This window comes from Aulonocara stuartgranti, assembly GCF_965226115.1.
Source record: "Aulonocara stuartgranti genome assembly, chromosome: 13".
Classification (NCBI taxonomy): Eukaryota; Metazoa; Chordata; class Actinopteri; order Cichliformes; family Cichlidae; genus Aulonocara; species Aulonocara stuartgranti.
In genome coordinates, this window is record NC_138949.1 from 5,124,097 (window position 1) to 5,145,457 (window position 21,361).

The 21,361-nt window shown below is 41.8% G+C and overlaps 1 long non-coding RNA gene across 1 annotated transcript; it reads right to left on the reverse strand.

Annotated features, from left to right (window-relative positions):
* Positions 1–7,678: 7,678 nt before the first annotated feature.
* On the reverse strand, positions 7,679–10,131 carry LOC309719840. The gene is made up of 3 exons (XR_014280334.1): positions 10,031–10,131; positions 8,872–9,739; positions 7,679–8,442 (listed from the first exon to the last, which is right to left on the reverse strand). It is a non-coding gene; the product is annotated as an uncharacterized lncRNA (long non-coding RNA).
* Positions 10,132–21,361: the final 11,230 nt, after the last annotated feature.

Here is a 21,361-nt window from a genome sequence, read left to right on the forward strand (position 1 = left end):
AAAATTAGGTCAAGCAGTGTGTTCTTCTCTGTGGTAGGGGCAGTGATGACCTGTGCGTATCCCCTAGACTCAAACAGCTCCAGGATTGGTTTGTTTGCACTGGATAAAACATTCTCATTAAAATCACCACAAACTATGATGGGATGACAGTCCATGATCTCCAATGAGTCTAATAGGCTTACCAGGTTTTTCAGGAATGGCCTCAGAGTGTAGTCTGGAGGTCTGTATACAACTGCAATCAGAGCACTGACTGGTGCTTCAACCTTTAAAGCCAGAAATTCAAGGTCAGTTACATTATGGATGTACTGTTTTTCATGCACTTGAATGTCACTTTTCACATAAACAGCAACTCCACCACCACTTCTGTTTGCCATCTGGGGAAAGTTTGTGTAGGACAGGTGTCTGTTGCGTTTGAACAAATTGTAATTTTCCAAGTGGAGACTCTCTGCGACAAAAGAGCCCCGCAGGTGTGTTTCTGTTAGGCACAAAACATCTGCTAGACACAATTCATGGTGACTTTTGATGTCATTAATGTGAGCTGGCAGTCCCTCTGTATTATGATGAACAATGGTGAAAACCTCTGACCTGCTCAGTGTTTGCCTCACGTGTAGAAGAGGCATCATGTCATCAAGGTTGGCTTGTCTCATGTTCTCAAGCGCTGCAGTGATTTCTGGGTTGGTGAATATTTTTTTCTCCTCCATATCAAGAAGATACAGTCCACTGAGAGACGTCACTCTACTGACAGCTACGTAGGCCATGCCGGGCTCAAAAATGCTCTTAAGAGAGACAACAGCTGATGTAGTTGTCATACCCTGTACCTTATGTATTGTACATGCAAAGGCCAGCTTCACTGGGAACTGTCTTCGTACCACTCCTTTCTGCTTCAGATTCTCCTCTGCTCTCTCAATGTACACCATGTCGTCTGCTGGTGTGCGGTTATTCTTTCCAGATGTCTCATTATCCATTTTAAGTCCAAGTTTGATGATGTGTTGGTCGTTTTCAGAGTGAACTACTCTAAGTAGTATTCCAAAAGCTCCATTAACCAAACCATTTTGTATGTCAATGTTTCTGGTGAGCATGACACGAGCTCCTTCTGCAACTTTCAGTGTGTCTGGTAACTCGTTTTTACCTCCTTTCAATGGTCTGTCTTGAAGTGCCATTCTGCCAGTTCTAGGATCTTTTCTATAATCATCTGCATGGATGTCAATGATATGAGTGTGGAGCAGAGCCAGTGTTGCAGAGTTGTGTGCATCCACTTCTTTATTAGTTGCAAAAATGTGCAACGCATCAGTTGGACAAAGGCCTGGTTCAGTTATGGCCTGTGACAACAAATTTCTATCTGCTTCGCAAAGCTCATCCAACTTTCCTTTCACACGAATTCTGTTCAGCATCTCTGCAAAGACAACATCATCTTTCTGACGCATAATCTCAGTCAGAGTGATCATCTGAAAATGCTCCCGCCACAGGTCAATCTCAGACGGGTCGTGCACACAGAGAGGTTTAGACTGTCGCACTGGGGGTAGCTGATAGAAGTCTCCGACAGCAATGACTGACATGCCTCCAAAGGGTCTCCGAGTCCCTTTGATCTGTTTGAGTCTTGCATCTACATATGCAAACAGATGTCTTGACACCATAGACACTTCGTCAATGACGATTATTTCAGCATTCAAAAGTTCTGATCTGACTTCATCCAGCTGATTGCCAAGTCCCTGAATGGGAGGTTTTAAGCTTCTAGGCAGCTTGAGAAGAGAATGCAGTGTTGTTCCAGAAATGTTAAAAGCTGCAGTCCCAGTGAAAGCAGTTAACAGGACAGTGGGTTTTGATATGTCAACGTCGTCTGCATATCTGGGCACTTTGCTCAGTATCTTAGATGCTTCTGAGTAGATGCATTTGATAAGATGTGATTTTCCTGTTCCAGCACCACCATTAATATAAAAGAAAAACTGCTCTGGATTTAGAGCACAGACTCTTTTAATGCACCAGTCTCTAACTGCATAAAATATGCAGGCTTGCTTCTTATTCAGATTTTGAAACATCTGACGTAACAATGTGGGATCAATAGCAGGGGGTTCCCTGATGGCTCTGACTTCTGTTGAAGCATCAGCCTGACGGCTGTAGTCGGGCACATCTTCCTGTTCATTTTCATTGTCTCGCTCTCTTTCTTGTTCGACAAGTGGCAACCTTACGAGATCTGATTCAGGTGCCAGATTACACCATTCGTCAGTCACACCTCTGTTCTGCTCATATTCCTCAACAGCGCTCTCGATCTCCTCACTGTTTTTCTCATATTTTTCTCTGTTTCTTTTGACAATGTGTTGCACGTACTCAAGATGGTCAGTACCTGGTAGCTGTACACAGCCAGCACCATAGAAAGCCTGATAGGTTGGCAACGATGGTGTTTTCAGTTCGTGGTCTGAACGATGAGGAAGGTACAGTTTAAGCAGTCTTCCGTAATATTGCTCTGGATGTTTTTCTTGTGAGCAGCGGTGAAATCTGATGATAGCAGGCTTATTGTTTTTGCGCCTTTGCACAAACCCCATCTCATTGAGAAGGGGCAAAACATCTTTACCTTTTTTCTGTTGGCCATAGACAATCCTGCAAGTAGCAGCAAAGTCTGCCATGCACATCTCCTCATACTCTGGTGTTTCAGGTCTGGCTTTGTATTTGTCATTCAAAGATGTCATCCAAACATTGGAAGACTCAGGTGTTGTGTTGTCCAGAACTGACAGGGGACGACTCATTTTCACAGGATTATCATCAGTTGGAATGAATATTACAGCACGTGAGCATTGCTTCATGTGAAGACCACATGCACGAGCAACACACTCCTGTGCACTGATCTCTCGCTTCTTTGAATATGCCTGCATGACGGCTCTCATTTCATCGCACTCATTTACACTGTCTTTATGGGAGTTCTCAATGACAGTTTTCAGGTACTCAGATAGCCCGCCCTCTTTTTTTGATATATATTTCATTAAATAATTTGCAGCACCAAAAGCATCTAAAACAAAGCTTATGTCGATATTACTGTTCCAGGCTTCAAGCAGATGTGGATTATAGCCGTTTATCCAAGAGTCTTTTGGATCACGCTTTAGTATGATCGTACTCCTCATGTTCATTTTATTCAGGTATCTCTCATATTCTGCATGTGTCAACTTGCATCTTTCCAAGAGCTGCTCTAAACTCATGGAAGCAGTTTCAGGTTCATTCAGCAGCTGGTTCAGTGGTCTGAGCTTGTTCTTTGCCGTTTCTACTTCCAGTGCATCATCCTCACTGGGTCTTGTGATCATTGTCTCATTGCAGGGTGGTTTGGGAAAACCAAAACGGCACCCGGAGCTTAAACTCCTAAAGCACGTCTTTGTGTGGTTCTTACTGTGTTTTTGCACTTCTGTTACTTTTTTGTACAGTTCAGGTTGTTTATGTGGATCAGGCAGCTGAGCTGTGATGTATTTGTTTATAAAATCAAGAACAGTTTGCTCATCATCCTCCTCAAACACAGGAGCACCTTCTACCCACAGGAGGCAGTGTATGTGTGGGCTTCCTCTGTGCTGAAACTCAACTCTGTAAAAGTAGTCAATGACTTTGCCAAGTGGCTCTGCGGGAGATAAGAGTAAATCTCTGAATAATGCTTCAACTCTCTTGTCAAACATGCGCATTGTTGTGACAGGATTGCTTCTCAGGATGTCACACTTTGCTGACCAGTCGAGTCCTTCAAAATTCACTTGTTCACCTTGCTGCCTTGTTATTGCCTCGATCACTTCAGGCCAGCGCATTTCAGCAGCTGAAAATGTGCAAAAGAACGTGGGAGTTCCCAACTGTCTGATCATGGCAAAAAGATCTCTTGTTGTTTTCTCCCAATAGGCTGGGGTTCCTCTCAGAGGCTGCATGAATCTCACTGCATCTTTATTTCGCACCAGTTTCTCCACCTCATGTTTATCTTGTAACATGCCTGAGGTTATTTTTCTACCATCTCTGGTCAGAGGCTTTGCCTTCCTTAACTGTACTGTCATGCTGGATGTAGCCAAGTGTATTTCAGTCACAAACTGTGCAAAGAATAAATAGTTTGTGTCTTTGGCAAAACGATCATCAATGCAGAAAAGTCTTGATTTGAAATACCCACTGGGGGATACTTTGATCAGCCTTCTTTCATCAAGTGTGTTTTGGCCTGTAGGAAACTGCACAGGGAAGGCCATGGCCTCCAGTTTAGGTGTTTTGAAAAAACTTATTGGATTGTTTCTCTCTGCAGGAGCAACAGAGTAGATTCCTTCACTGAAACATAATATCTCCTCAGCCACATCAGGGGGCTGCAAACAGGACTCAAGTGCAAAACCACCATTAGTCAGTCCATCTGCTTGCTCTGAATCATCTCTCATCTGTTCATGCGATTGTTCACCATCACAGGGTAACATGTCAATGTCCTGTTCATTTATATTTTGTGCTTCACTCAGTGCATTTTTCTCACAGCTGTCAATTTCCATTAAATCAGCCTCATCATAATCGTCCTCATTCATGTTTTCATCATCATCATCCTCATCATCTTCATCAGGAAGAGTTGGATCACACAGCTCAGCATCATCTCTGATGCTCACATCCTTATACTGTGGATGAATCTGCTTGAGTTTATGCAGTGCTTGCACAAGTTTAGACCAGCTTACAGTCTGAAACAGCTGATGACCTTTGTAAGACAAGCGTCTCTTCAGTTTCACTCTGATCACCTGAGAATTAATTCTCAATCGAGGTAGTGTTTCAACAGTTTCCTGTACCTCTGATGGGACACAGACCACATTTCCTCTAATTGCTCTTTGTCTGCCTTTGGGAAGAGGAATGATCTTGGCAAATGGTATGCACTTGGCTATGAGATGTCTCTCCAGTATGTTGAGATCAGACAGTTCAGGTGGAGTATCAGCAAGATCCAGTTTATTGGCAACAGCAAGCGCTGGCATGGATCCATTTTTAAGATGATTGTGGCAGGTGTGACAAATCCACTCTCTCTTTCTCTCATTGGGAACATTGCACTGCTCATTTCTGCAGTTTTCATCACAAACATGAACAAATCTTCCAGTCAAACATGTTGTAACTACATGTGGGTTTTTGACATACTTTGACCTTGTGCAGGGTCGCACTTGGTTTGGAAATGAAGCCTTGAAGCATACAGTACATGGGTATGATGGTCCAGCTTTGATTTGTGATTTGAACACAGATATGGCCTCGTTGATCACACTGTTGTCACTCTCTTGGGTTTGTCTGTTCACCCATCTGTATTTCCTTTTTATTTTCATTGCACATCTCATGTTGTGCATAATCCTGAATGCAAGATTACTTTGATACCTGTCTCGCATTAGTTGTTTCATTAGTTGTCTGTGTCTTACTCTGAATGCGTTATCACGTGCATAACGCTGAGTCACTCGAGATCTCTGTCTCTCTCTGAATTCTGGGTTTTCTTGATACCTTTTAGTTATATAGTTTTTTTGTTTTTGTCTAAATTCAGCATTGTCACAGTAGCGTCTTTTAATATATTGTTGTTGTTTCTTTCTGAATTCATCGTTCTCACAGTAGCGTCTTTTAATATATTGTTGTTGTTTCTTTCTGAATTCATCGTTCTCACAGTAGCGTCTTTTAATATATTGTTGTTGTTTCTTTCTGAATTCATCGTTCTCACAGTAGCGTCTTTTAATATATTGTTGTTGTTTCTTTCTGAATTCATCGTTCTCACAGTAGCGTCTTTTAATATATTGTTGTTGTTTCTTTCTGAATTCATCGTTCTCACAGTAGCGTCTTTTAATATATTGTTGTTGTTTCTTTCTGAATTCATCGTTCTCACAGTAGCGTCTTTTAATATATTGTTGTTGTTTCTTTCTGAATTCATCATTCTCACAGTAGCGTCTTTTAATATATTGTTGTTGTTTCTTTCTAACTGTAGCATTCTCAGAAAAACGTTTTTTAACATATTGTTTTTGTTTCTTTCTGAATTCATCATTTTCACAGTAACGTCTTCTAATATATCTCTGTTGTTTCTGTCTCAATTCATCATTCTCACAATAACGTCTTTTCATATACTGTTGTTTTTTCTGTCTGACTTCAGGATTGTTTTTATATGCCTTGCTTGTGCAAGATTTTTTCTTTTCTTTGTACTCTTTGTTTGAAGCATACTTTTGTCGTTCTTTCCTTTTTTGGTTTTCTTTTCTCTGATTTCTGGGTTTCTCTGATGCCATTAATCTTCTTTTCATTTTGTGCCTTTGTTGTTTATTAACTTTTTTCAGTTTTTGTAAAACTATATCAGAAAGATCACAGGAAGCAACATTTGTTATTGCAGCATTTGATTGACATAAAAAAGCATCCCTTGATGGAAGGAAACTTAATTCACTGCATAGTTCTTCAGTTGGTATATTAGGAGGTTCATTCTGATCTTCATATGATGTGAACTGAGTCACGTGAACTTCTTTTTGTTTCACCGGTGGCGTACAAATGGACATTTGACAAAAGATGTTCTCAGTCAGATCAGTCGTTGTGTTTCTCCTTGGAGTAGAGGAGTTTGCTTCATCAACAGTTCTATCAGAGTGAGTAGATGCCACAGCAGTGGCAGCTGTTGGTCTGCAGACTGTGTCTGTGATAGTATCACTCAGGTTGACTGTGCTCATACTGTAGAACTGCACAGGCTTCAGTTCATAGTTACAAGAGGGTGATATCTCCATCATTTCATAAGAATCTTGGATCCTCTTAATCATGTCACTGAGGAGTGTGAATTTCAGCATCACTGCTGTACCACGATTACGTGACTGTAGTAATAGAGGAAGACCACTGGGTGTTCTGGAGTGTGGATCAAAGAAACCATATTTGCCTGATGTGGATCTGAACACTGCGATACACAATCCACTCATAATCAATAAGGCATACTGCACATCTGACAACAGGCAGCTCAGTCCTGCTTCTAAGCTGAGAAAGGTATCTACTGCCTCCTCTGGAGGTTCTTCAAATGTCCCATACCGGGAAGGCTGTGTCATGTCGACATCATACATAGACCAGCGAGCATCAACTTTGTCTGGCAGCTCATCGGTTGCCAAATGAATATTTTTAGGAAATCTTTTCTTGGCCTCTTTGTACATCACATCACCTTTATCCAAGACCAGATTAAGGTCAGCTGAAGTCATGTTTTCATTCTCATGAAGGAATGCAAGAAATGTGAGTGAGTTGCATGTGCACTGCTTGTTTCTGGAGTCTCCATATTTAGGATGTGCCTGGCTGCGAGATGCACAGACAAGTGTAATAGAGGGCTGGTTTTCAAGGTTCACTCTTTCTGCATGAGATGGTCCTGCCACATCACTGTGACAGCCTCTTTTCAAAAAGTCAGCATAACCCACCTGTGGGGCACTTGACACCTCATGTTGTTCATTAACTTTATGCTGCAGTCCACTCTTTACAGCATCAGCATAAGATACCTGTTGTACATGTGCAGGAACATGTTGACCTGCCTGTTTGACACTGTCAGAATTGGTCTTTGTAGACACACTGTCTTCTGCAGAGCTCTGAGGAAAATCAAACTCAGCTTGTTCACATGTTGGTACTTTATGAAACTCATGAAACTTCTTCCAGTGTTGTTTTGCAGCTTGTGACTTTTTCTGCTTCCTTGGCATTTTCACACACCTGCAAGTGTTTCTTAGTCTTTAGAAAATATGTTCACAAGATAAGAGTGGCACACACCAGGAGATGTTGTCTTTGTTTTTATATTTCAGTTTTTATTTGTCTTAAACAGTTGTCTTTCGTTTGACAGTTTGTTCTTCAGTTGAGAGAATATTATGCACTCTCTTTATTGGCTTGGCATTTTTCAGCAGCAAGCCAAGAGTGAAAAACAGGTAGAGAGAAAATTTAGAAGAGAGAACAGGCAGAGCAGGAGAGACACGGCTGGGAAATCACAATCAAACCGTGAATTAGTTTTCTTTGTTTGTTCAGTTTGTTCTCAGGTAGAGGCAATATATGCACTCTTTATTGCTTTAATGGCTTGGCGTTTTTCAGCAGCAAGCCAAGAGTGAAAAACAGGTAGAGAGAAAATTTAGCAGTGAGAACAGACAGAGCAGGAGAGACACGGCTTTAAATCAAACCGCAGATTTTTCTTTGTTTGTTCAGTTTGTTCATAGGTTGAGGCAAAATATGCACTCTTTATTGCTTTGTTGGCTTGGCGTTTTTCAGCAGCAAGCCAAGAGTGAAAAACAGGTAGAGAGAAAATTTAGCAGAGAGAACAGACAGAGCAGGAGAGACACGGCTTTAAATCAAACCGCAAAAGGATTGTTGGTTTGGCAAAATTTCTCACAAACCACAGAGTGAAATACAGATGGAAAGAAGGCAGAGACAATAGGTGGAGCAGGACAGAGGATAGAGGGGTTGGGGGGTTGGGATGTGAGAGAGAAGACTGGAGATCTGGTCCTTGTTCTTCTTCTTCTACACACTCTGAACAAAAAACAAGAAAAAAAAAACAATTTTATTAAAATTATATCACATGGTAATTGTATGAACTAAATGTGACTACTGCAAAAGGACAAAACAAATATTCAAGCTAAACTGTTGTCGGCTGCCATGTGCAAAAAGTTGCATAATTGGGCACTTTTTAAAAGAATAAATATTTAATTAAATTCAGCAATAATATTTTTAAATACAAATATGATTGAGTGAATCATTAATTAATCACATGTAGTGTGACTACAAAAATGTACGAAAAAAATATTTTAGCCCAATTGTTAAGCTGCACTTATGTGTATTTATTATAAAATTGTGTTTAAAAGGTCTAGCACAAAGTTTGAACCCATCACTTTACAGCTTATATTAGTCATATTATTTTTTTATTTTGGTCTACTTCTCTTACAGTATGTGCACACCTACCAGGCAAAGCACAGTGTCAGTCAGGTTCCTGAAAGAAACGAGAAATAATACGTTAGTTGTCTGTACAGTGTTATCAGACTAACAGAAATACAAAGCCCACACGACATGATACACTGAACTTCTAGTCAGCAGGGTAATTATAGAGTAATATAGCACACCAACTGATACAGCAGTCATTTTACAATTCAAACTAGTTAACTGAAGTATTGCCACTTATGTAAGGCTACTGTTAGACTGTTACTAGCCTTAGCATTGCTGCTAGCGCTAGCATTCCGGCTAGCATTAGCACTTCAGTTAGTGTTAGCATTGCAGCTAGCGTTAGCAATGCCGCTAGCGCTAGCAATGCTGCTAGCGCTAGCACTCTTACTGTTAAAACTGAGCCACAATGGCAATAATAAAGCTAATTTCTTACTTTTGTCTCACTGACCAGCAAGAAATATCACAGGAATATTATTTTTGTCAGTTAACAACTGCTAAGGCTAGTGTTAGCACTATAGCTAGCGTTAGCATTGTTGCTAGCATTAGCATTGAAGCTAGCGTTAGCACTGCTGCTAACAGCAAAACGTAATAAACGTATATAAATGATAGCGAAGGTTATTCTTTTTTCTTTCTTTCTTCTTTGAATTGTTTTTAACTCTGTTGGACTTGATATGTGAGTTTAAATGTCAAACATGTATTTTTTCCATCATAAAAATAAAACACTGCAGTACTGAGTGTACTGTACTTACCACAGCAGAGAGCAAAGCGGAATGACGACAGTTGGTCCAGTGATAGGTTAAAAACAGATGAGGCGTTCAGGTGGTGCTTGGAAATTTGACCATCAGTTTGAACAGCAATAATGAGCATATACATGTCTGTGTGTTGGTCTCTGTGTGTGACAGACATAGAGAGATAGAGGGAAAAAATACACTATACTAGTGTACAAATTGGTCCTTTTTGCCCAAGTATAAGCGAATGAGTGACATACAGAAAAACAGGGCAACTGGCATTAAATGAGCAAATAAAAAGTATTAAATCTTGAACTGTTTTGTGGGTTTTATTTTAAGACTACTTTGAGTGTATTCGTCGGGAGATAAACTATACAGACTATAAACAGAGACATTAAATGAGATTAGGTTAGTTAAACGTTAGTTAAAAGGTGGGGAAATTAACTACAGACCGATAGATGCTGAGAGCTTTAATTATCCAGTCAGAAAGGATGATTTTGAAGTCATCAACTGACTCCAACTGCCCAGATCTGAAAAACCTTTGTGCCAATCACAATGCTCTACTTAGTTGGCATATACTAATTAATCTGTGGCAAAACCCTGTCAAATCTGTCTTATTGTACTTTTGAAAAAGTTAATCTTACTACAATCTAACATTTTTAGGTTTAACCTTGGTAGAGTGAGAGAGAGCTCGTTAAGCAGGCAGGTGTGAGCCTGCACAGACATGCACCTCACTTTTGCTGCTTAAAATGAACAGAAAAGTCAGGCCGAAACAAATCGTTCCCATATGAAAAGTACAAGTCGTATTGACAAAATTCTTTCACCGTGAGCGACAGCAGCTTCTAGTCTACTGAATTCTCAGTTTTCATGCCTGTGGAGTTTATTATATGGACGTGGTGACAGTGTAAAGACACCATGCTCTTCTGATTTTCAAACCAACCTTCTGAGCCATTTTAACATTAGAGTCTATGGAAGAGTTGGAGGGAGGAGGCTGTGCATTGGTGACATTTATGAAAGAACCATAACACCTAGTACAATAGTAAACACATTGGATGAAAGAGGACCGCCATGGCTACGTTTTGAGGGTAAAATCATACCTGTAGAGCAAACGCTGTGGACACAGCAGCAGTTTTAAAAAAGATTTTAAGATTAATTTTTTTGCTCCTCTCACTCTAGCAGTTGAGCTGCCTCACTCTAGCCCCAACATTCCGTCCCATACACACCCATTATAAACTCTGAAACGGGTGAAAAAACATCATGAAACTTAAACTGGAACTGAAGAAAAAGTATAATAGATATTGAAAAGATAAATGCAAGTTGAATAGTTGAATGTCTTGTCTTCGTTTTAAAGTTTGAATGGTGGCTCTATGTCAATGTATGTGGAAGTAGTAAGAGTTTAAAAATGAGTAAGTTGAATGAGGATTTGAAGGGTCTCCCCATTGAAATACATTATAAATTTTTGTTGAATAAAGTTGAATAAAATTAAAAATATAAATGTTAAAAATATGAAAAATGGAAGCAGTGTTGTCCAAAAGAATAGGAATCTAACGGTGTTGGAATGGTTTTTCTAAGTTGAACGGTTTTGAAGGAGTAGGATTACAAAAAACGTACGGAATACAGAATAAAATATAATAACTAGAAAGTGCATTTTCTGAAGAAACTGCAGTGTGAATGCTTGAATCTGAATGTATGCACTGAAATGAATTAATTGCTGAATTTTGAGTTAAAAATATTGAATGAGATAAAAAAAACAAACAAAAAAAAATGAATTCAACCTGAAAACAAAAGTGCTGAACTGCTAAAAGCTGAAGGTTACACAGAAGAAGAAGTTGGAAAAAAGCTGAAAATGTTTTAATTGTAAATTAGAAAAACCTAAGAAATGAGAAAAGAACATTTAGAGTCAGAAAACATCTGAAAGAATATTAAAAGGTCATATTCTTTGAATCACTGAATGACTAAAATGTGATCCCTCCACTTGGATCCACACAGTTTAAAAAGTTTAAATGTCTGAGCTTTGAAAGACAAGATGTTGGAAAAAGAACAACGATGGCGACGTTTTGAGGGTAAAATGATGGCTTTAACACTGTGGACACAGCAGCAGTTGAAAGAGAAGTGTTTAAGATGAATTTTGGCACAGTGGCAGGCAGAGCTCGTTAAGCAGGCAGGTGTGAGCCTGGTTGCTATAGTGACCGCACCCAATGGCTCCATACACACGACACAGACATGCACCTCACTTTTGCTGCTTAAAATGAACAGAAAAGTCAGGCCCAAACAAATCGTTCCCAAATGAAAAGTAAAAGTCGTACTGACAAAATTCTTTCACCGTGAGCGACAGCCATGTCTAGTCTACCTAATTCTCAGTTTTCATGCCTGTGGAGCTTATTATATGGACGTGGTGACAGTGTAAAGACACCATGCTCTTCTGATTTTCAAACGAACCTTCTGAGCCATTTTAACATTAGAGTCTATGGAAGAGTTGGAGGGAGGAGGCTGTGCATTGGTGACATTTATGAAAGAACCATAACACCTAGGACAATAGTAAACACATTGGATGAAAGAGGACAGCCATGGCTACGTTTTGAGGGTAAAATCATACCTGTAGAGCAAACGCTGCGGACACAGCAGCAGTTTTAAAAAAGATTTTAAGATTAATTTTTTTGCTCCTCTCACTCTAGCAGTTGAGCTGCCTCACTCTAGCCCCAACATTCCGTCCCATACACACCCATTATAAACTCTGAAACGGGTGAAAAAACATCATGAAACTTAAACTGGAACTGAAGAAAAAGTATAATAGATATTGAAAAGATAAATACAAGTTGAATAGTTGAATGTCTTGTCTTCGTTTTAAAGTTTGAATGGTGGCTTTATGTCAATGTATGTGGAAGTAGTAAGAGTTTAAAAATGAGTAAGTTGAATGAGGATTTGAAGGGTCTCCCCATTGAAATACATTATAAATTTTTGTTGAATAAAGTTGAATAAAATTAAAAATATAAATGTTAAAAATATGAAAAATAGAAGCAGTGTTGTCCAAAAGAATAGGAATCTAACGGTGTTTGAATGGTTTTTCTAAGTTGAACGGTTTTGAAGGAGTAGGCTTTCAAAAAACGTACGGAAAAATAATAAAATATAACTAGAAAGTGCATTTTCTGAAGAAACTGCAGTGTGAATGCTTGAATCTGAATGTATGCATTGAAATGAAATAATTACTGAATTTAAGTTAAAAATTTTGAATGAGATTAAAAAGAAAAACCCGAATTTAACCTGAAAACAAAAGTGCTGAACTGCTAAAAGCTGAAGGTTACACAGAAGAAGAAGTTGGAAAAAAGCTGAAAATGTTTTAATTGTAAATTAGAAAAACCTAAGAAATGAGAAAAGAACATTTAGAGTCAGAAAACATCTGAAAGAATATTAAAAGGTCATATTCTTTGAATCACTGAATGACTAAAATGTGATCCCTCCACTTGGACCCACACAGTTTAAAAAGTTTACATCTCTGAGCTTTGAAAGACAAGATGTTGGAAAAAGAACAACGATGGCGACGTTTTGAGGGTAAAATGATGGCTTTAACACTGTGGACACAGCAGCAGTTGAAAGAGAAGTGTTTAAGATGAATCTTGGCAGAGAGAGAGAGAGAGCTCGTTAAGCAGGCAGGTGTGAGCCTGGTTGCTATAGTGACCGCACCCAATGGCTCCATACACACGTACACAGACATGCGCCTCACTTTTGCTGCTTAAAATGAACAGAAAAGTCAGGCTGAAACAAATCGTTCCCAAATGAAAAGTAAAAGTCGTATTGACAAAATTCTTTCACTGTGAGCGACAGCAATGTCTAGTCTACCAAATTCTCAGTTTTCATGTCTGTGGAGTTTATTATATGGACGTGGTGACAGTGGAAAGACACCATGCTCTTCTGATTTTCAAACGAACCTTCTGAGCCATTTTAACATTAGAGTCTATGGAAGAGTTGGAGGGAGGAGGCTGTGCATTGGTGACATTTATGAAAGAACCATAACACCTAGTACAATAGTAAACACATTGGATGAAAGAGGACAGCCATGGCTACGTTTTGAGGGTAAAATCATACCTGTAGAGCAAACGCTGCGGACACAGCAGCAGTTTTAAAAAAGATTTTAAGATTATTTTTTTTGCTCCTCTCACTCTAGCAGTTGAGCTGCCTCACTCTAGCCCCAACATTCCGTCCCATACACACCCATTATAAACTCTGAAACGGGTGAAAAAACATCATGAAACTTAAACTGGAACTGAAGAAAATGTATAATAGATATTGAAAAGATAAATACAAGTTGAATAGTTGAATGTCTTGTCTTCGTTTTAAAGTTTGAATGGTGGCTCTATGTGAACGTATGTTGAAGTAGTAAGAGTTTAAAAATGAGTAAGTTGAATGAGAATTTGAAGGGTCTCCCCATTGAAATACATGGGAAATTTTTGTTGAATAAAGTTGAATAAAATTAAAAATATAAATGTTAAAAATGAGAAAAATACAAGCAACAGTGTCCAAAAGAATAGGAATCTAACGATGTTTGAATGGTTTTTCTAAGTTGAACGGTTTTGAAGGAGTAGGCTTTCAAAAAACGTACGGAATAGATAAAATATAATAATAAAGATTAGAAGAACAATACTGTGAATGCTTTTCAAGCATTCACACTAATAATAATAATAATAATAATAATAAAGATTACAACAACAATACTGTGAATGCTTTTCAAGCATTCACACTAATTAACTGTACGTAGCTATTTCCTTTATGATTATCTAGACAGTGTGAAGAAGTGAAGTATTGAAATTATTTTGTGTTACATAATGACAATGTTGCCCCTGTACATTTAAAGACAAAGTTTAATGACCGCCACCTGCTGGATGGTGAGTGCAGAGGGGCGTGTAATTGTTGAGCTGGACAAAGAGAACACCTTTGCTGATGCAATGTCAGTCTTCTTTGGTTCATTCTATGTATTGAACCTGGAATACCAGGAGTCAGCATGTGCAACATTGGAACTAATTCAGAGGTATGTTTTAACAGTTAGCTAATTGTGACAGATGATGAATAAATTATCCCTAAGTAGGTCATTTTTTTCACATCACAACTCAATGTTACTGTATGTTACTATTTATTGTGGCATGCTTTAAGGGTTTTTGTAAGGATAAACCCTGAAGAGGGAACCAAATGTACCTCCAAGGTTGGGACAAGCAGAAAGACTGGGACCACTGTGAAGCGAAAGGTTGTTCACATTAACCCTCATGTCTCCAAAAAGTTGATTCTGTTCATCTGGACGTAGCATTTTGTGGGAGAAACGTTTCGTCACTCATCCAAGTGACTTCTTCAGTCTCAGCTGACTGCAGGTTTCCCCAATCTTATAAACAGTACATTTGCATAATGACTGAAACCAGCCCACTGAAGGAACAATGTTCCTTCAGTGGGCTGGCAGAAAGACTGGGACCACTGTGAAGCGAAAGGTTGTTCACATTAACCCTCATGTCACAACTTTCCTCCAGCGGCTTACTGAATTTGAGTGGAAAACTTCAAATTAGGTAACTGTTGTTGCCATTTATAGTAAATTTCTTGCATAATTTAAGTGAACAATGTATTGTTACCTGTGTCTCCACAGATGATCCATGGCCCATGCTTTCTGGACATTTACACGAGGCGAACAACAATGAAGACAAGCTCTTTTGCCACCTTGCAAGAAGCTGTCTCTGTCCAATAGGTTTTATGAGTGCAACAGTTTTGATTTTTTCCCCCTTCTTTTACCTGTTTCTTAAAATTTATTTCAGGTACTTACACTTTTATTGTCACATGCATTAGCTCACCCTACAAATCAATGAACTCGGTCCACAAAGCAAGATCAGGGTTCAGTGCAGGTCCTGCTCCTCCATGTCCTTGTAGACCCTGCTTTGTACATTGATTTGGTGGTGTGAGCCAGTATTTTGGATAAGTGTATATAGAGGCAGAAGTGTGGGGCTTGATGTTCTATTCCTTGTGTGGATGCTTTAAGCATCCACACTATTGAGTTCCTCTTGGGACTTCCGTACACTTTTTGGCACTTAACTACTTCCACAATTTTCAGCCGATTTTCACCGTTCAAATTTTAAACTATTCTGCTATTTCTGCTAATGTGTGCTATGTCTTTTGGTATTTTTCACTATTATACTTTTTAAAATATTAAGCTTAATTTGTCCCATTGAAATGAATGGGAAACTTCTGCAATTCTGCTAAAATTTGCTTGTTTCTGAAACTTAACTACTTCCTCATATTTTCACGTAGAACAAGCATTCAAACTTTAAAATGTTCACAAATTATTGGGCTATTCATGTGTGATTCAGCTTTTTCAAATCTTTTACCGTTTTACTTTTATGCCTCTTAAAGTTTTGAGTTGCACAATTGTGATTTTTCACAAAATACATGCGTTGTTATGGTTGCTATGCTCTTGGCTTCCAGTGTGCCACTGAAGCTTTTGCAGTCTTCTCTTCATGTCCGAACAACTGTTTGCTACTTGCTCAATTTTCACTCAACTTCCACAAATTATACATCAAAACGTAGGTATTTTTGCTGGCTTTCAGGAAATGTCACTATCATTGTTGTGGGATTTATAGAATTTTGGCAAATCTCCTCAGACCAACACAAACTCTCAAAACTCTGCATAGAAAGTCAATGGAGAGCTTGTTCAAAATCATCGCTGGATTTCTGTAATGAGAGGCATATTTGAATCGTCATATCTCCTTAACGAAGCAACTTTAAGACATGAGGCTTGTCCCGGTATATCTTCAGACACTCCTGACGCTCACAATTCAAGAATTTCTTTCTCACCTATTACCGTTCTGAAATGAGTTGGACTTGTTTGAGGGTAGGAAATTCGTCCGTCGCACAGATTTCTTCAGATTTCAAACTCTGGAAATGAACCACTTTTTTCTCTCGTCATAACTTTTTGTTGGATTTCCACAGAGACCTGAAAATTTCCATGACTGTTCACCAAAGCCTGCTGTCTCTTACGGTGAAAGAATGATATCAATGCTCCAAATAGATTTCGAGTTACAAAGCATTGTTTGAGGGCAAGTCAAGGCAGTTTTTGCTTCACTCTACTCAGTTATGGTGCATTACAAGTCAAATATCTTTAATAATTCATATTTTAATGATAAATTGTTAACACTGGAAGATTCCCCCATCTCTTCTGAACAAAACGGTGTAAGAATGACCGCTCTAGCCCCTACGGTTAGGAAATTATGGTCATTTGTTTGAGGGGAGTCGTCACTATGAGAAATAGACTGCAATAATCCTGTGCCTCTCTGTGCTGCCTGTGTAAACAGATGCACCTGTTTTGGCGGGAAAACGTAAACAGCCACTCTGATTGGTGGATTCAAATTCAGCAGCTCCCAGGCTGACCTAGAAACTTACTTCTCTCTCCCTGTGTGTGTGTGTGTGTGTGTGTGTGTGTGTGTGTGTGTGTGTGTGTGTGTGTGTGTGTGAGAGAGAGAGAGAGAGAGAGAAAGGCTTTTAATGGGATGATCTCATTCTAAGATTCAAATTCAATATATTTAGACTGGTTGACTGAATTGGATCTTGTGTGTGTGTCTCTCTGTGCATGTGTGTTTCCTTCTGTGTACATATTTCTGATTGTGTGGCTGTTATATTTTTTTTTTGCTGATTTTTTTCATTTAACAAGTATATTTGAGGGACTCTCAGCATGTTCAGCATTTTTTCAGCTGTCCATTTTGCTTTTCCAATTTTTCTGTTTAACTTATTACTATTGTGCTAAATCAAACTATTTCTGCTATTTTATAAGATTTGTGCTTAATATACTATTTCTGCTTTTAATAGGATTTGTGCTTAACATAGTATTTCTGCTTTTTATAGGATTTGTGCTTAATATACTATTTCTGCTTTTTATAGGATTTGTGCTTAATATAGTATTTCTGCTAAATGTAGTATTTATGCTTAATCATACTATTTCTATATATTTCTGCCAGGCAGCCAATCCTCTGTGCGAACTCAGACACATATCACATATCAGGGCCTGCACGGCTTCCCAGCCAGCCAATCATGTCTGAGGTCTTCCGTTTCCTCTCTCGTCATATCTCAGCGACGGTTGTACAAAGAGCAATGAAAATCGCAGTCAAAGTACACCAAAGTCCGCTGATTCACCCAGCACAAGAAATATGCCTCTAGTCCACCTAGTTTTTGAGTTACACAACGTTTTGTAACTCCAAAAAACGGCGTTTTTCGCCTCTCACCGCGATTGTCACAACGGGACTGAACGGACTCACGCGCAGGCTCTAGGTCTTGAAAGCACAAGAGTCTTTATTATGATGCACCAGGTGATTATTTACAAAAGTGAGGGGAAAGCCGGGCTCCGGGGGTCCACACACGAACGGGAAAGACACGCACACTCTCCGTCCACTCCTCCTCACACTCCACTCACTTGGGTAACACAGGGGTAGGTCCAGGGAATCTGTACACAGAGACGCGAATGGGTAGTTAGGTAAATCGCTATGAAACACTTCTGAAGTCATTGAGCTGGGGTTACACTGACGAGGGTCGGCAACGGTCCAGCGACGAGAAACACAGGGCTGCCGTCTTATAAAAGAGCTGGATCACTCGTGATGAGCCACAGGTGCGTGGGCCAAGGGCAGGAGCCCGCAGGTAAGCTCCGCCCAGGCAGAGGGAGGAGGGAAAGAGGGGAAAGGAGAGAGCAGGAAAAAAATAAAAAAAGGAATACAAAACATATGTAGCCGTACTGAGCCGACCGGGTAGGCACAGGGACCCTGACAGTACCCCCCCCCCTCAACGGGAGCCACCCGGCGACCCACCGGGCTTACCAGGGTGCCGGCGATGGAAGTCACGGAGCAGGCGCCGACACAAAACAGCCGAGCGAGGCACCCAGGAGCGCTCCTCCGGCCCGTAGCCCTCCCAATCGACCAAATACTGGACCCCCCGCCCCCGGCGCCGAGAGTCCATAATGCGGGAGACCCCATACGCCGGCAGCCCATCAACGATCCGGGCGGGAGGCGGGGGCCCGGAAGGAGGGCACAAAGGACTGGAGAGCACGGGCTTAATCTGGGAGACATGGAAAACGTCGTGGACACGCATGTTGCGCGGAAGGTTCAACCGAACAGACACAGGGTTCACAAGCGCACCGATTTCGAATGGCCCAATAAAAGTAGGAGACAGTTTCTTGGACTCCGCCCGGAGGGGCACATAGCGGGTGGACAGCCATACCTTTTGTCCGACCGCATACTCAGGAGCCGGTGTCCGATGGCGGTCTGCGAGCTGTTTGTTACGTGCCGTCGTCCGGAGGAGGGCAGCTCGGGTGGCTCTCCACACCCGGCGACATCTACGCAGGTGGTGTTGGACGGATGGCACAGAGAGGTCACCCTCAACGGCCGGAAAGAGCGGAGGCTGAAATCCTAATGACGCCTCAAAAGGTGAAACTCCAGTGGCTGAGGAAGTCAGGCAATTGTGGGCGTACTCAATCCATGGCAGCTGGTCACTCCAGGTCGTTTGATTTGTGGACACCACACACCGCAGAGCAGCCTCCAGGTCTTGGTTCGCCCGCTCAGCCTGCCCGTTGGTCTGAGGGTGGAAGCCAGAGGACAGACTAACCTTAGCGCCGAGGGCGGAGCAAAACTCCCTCCAGACCCGTGAAGTGAACTGGGGGCCACGGTCTGACACAATGTCCTCCGGAATTCCATGGAGGCGGAATACATGCGTGGTCAGGAGGTGAGCGGTTTCCAGGGCCGTAGGCAGCTTGGGCAAGGCAACGAAATGGACAGCTTTAGAAAACCTGTCCACAACGGTTAGAATGACTGTGTTACCTTTTGAAGCCGGTAATCCGGTGACGAAATCCAAGGCTATGTGGGACCAAGGCCGTCCCGGAGTGGGCAGTGGTTGTAGCAAACCGGAGGGAGGTTGGTTGGACGACTTGTTACGGGCGCAGGTCGTGCAGGCGGCGACGTATTCCCGTGCATCCCGAGCCAAAGTGGGCCACCAGAAGTATCGCTGGAGGAATCGTATGGTGGGGTGTACTCCCGGGTGACAGGTGAACCGGGCGGCGTGTGCCCATTGCAGTACCTGAGAACGAACAGAGGAGGGCACAAACAACTGACCTGGGGGCCCGGTCCCGGGATCTGGTTCTGTTTTCTGAGCTTCTTTAATCTGAGATTCGATTTCCCAGGTCACCGTGCCGATGGAGCAGGAGGCAGGAAGAATCGGACCTGGCTCGGGTTCCGCTTCAGAGGAGTCATACAGTCGGGAGAGGGTGTCTGGCTTCACATTGCGGCTCCCGGGCCTGTACGTAATTGAAAAGTTGAATCTCGTGAAAAAGAGAGCCCACCTCGCTTGCCGGGGATTGAGTCGCTTTGTGGCTCGGAGATACTCAAGGTTTCTGTGGTCTGTCCACACGATGAATGGTTGAGTGGCTCCCTCTAGCCAATGTCTCCATTCCTCCAGTGCTAACTTGATAGCCAGAAGTTCCCGGTCTCCAACATCATAATTGCGCTCTGCTGGGGAGAGACGGTGAGAGAAAAAGGCACATGGGTGGAGCTTACCCTCCCTCCGTTGGGACAACACCGCCCCGACCCCGGAATCCGATGCGTCCACTTCAACGACGAACTGTTGCTGGAGGTCGGGTTGGCAGAGGATAGGTGCTGTAGCGAACCGTTCTTTGAGACGTAGGAAGGCCTCCTGCGCGGATTGGTCCCACTGAAAAGACACTTTAGGAGAAGTGAGTCTGGTTAAAGGCAGAGCGAGTTTACTGAAATCTCGGATGAAGCGGCGGTAGAAGTTGGCAAAGCCTAAAAAGCGCTGGAGCTGTCGACGGTTTGGGGGTTCGGGCCAGGTAAGCACTGTTTGGACCTTCGCCGGGTCGGGTTTCAGATCACCCCGCTCTATTATGTATCCGAGAAAGGCCACGGAGTCCACGTGAAAGTCACACTTTTCGCTTTTCACAAACAGTCTGTTTTCCAGCAAACGCTGCAGAATCTGTCTGACGTGTGTCACGTGCTCCGCCACTGTCTTAGAGAAGATAAGGATATCATCCAAGTAGACAAATGCGCACCGATTGATAAAGTCCCGGAGGACGTCATTCACGAGGGCCTGGAAAACTGCTGGGGCGTTAGTCAGCCCAAAGGGCATCACCAGGTACTCAAAATGCCCCAGATGGGTGTTAAAAGCTGTTTTCCATTCGTCGCCTTCCCTGATCCGAACTAGATGGTAGGCATTGCGGAGGTCTAATTTACTGAAGATCGTTGTCTCGTGCAGAAGTTCAAAAGCCGAGGAAAGGAGCGGTAGGGGGTATTTGTTCTTAACCGTAATGTTATTAAGGCCGCGGTAATCAATGCAAGGCCGGAGAGATTTGTCCTTCTTTTCTACAAAGAAGAAGCCGGCTGCCACAGGGGAAGAGGACGGCCGGATTATGCCTGCTGCCAGTGAGTCCGTGATGTATTTCTCCATAGACGCTCTCTCAGGTTGGGAGAGACTATAAAGGCGACAGGTGGGGAGTGTGGTGCCTGGGAGAAGATCAATGGCGCAGTCATACGGCCGATGAGGTGGTAACGATTGTGCAAGATCTTTACGAAAAACTTCAGCCAAGTCGTGATACACAGGTGGAACAGAGGTGAGATCCGGAGGCTCAGACAGGTTATTTGGAGGAGACGCGGAGGGCGGAGTTGCAGCCCGGAGGCAGTTCATGTGACAATCCACTCCCCAGCCTACCACGCATTCAGATTTCCAGTCGATATGAGGGTTATGCTGTCGCAACCAGGGGTGACCTAAGA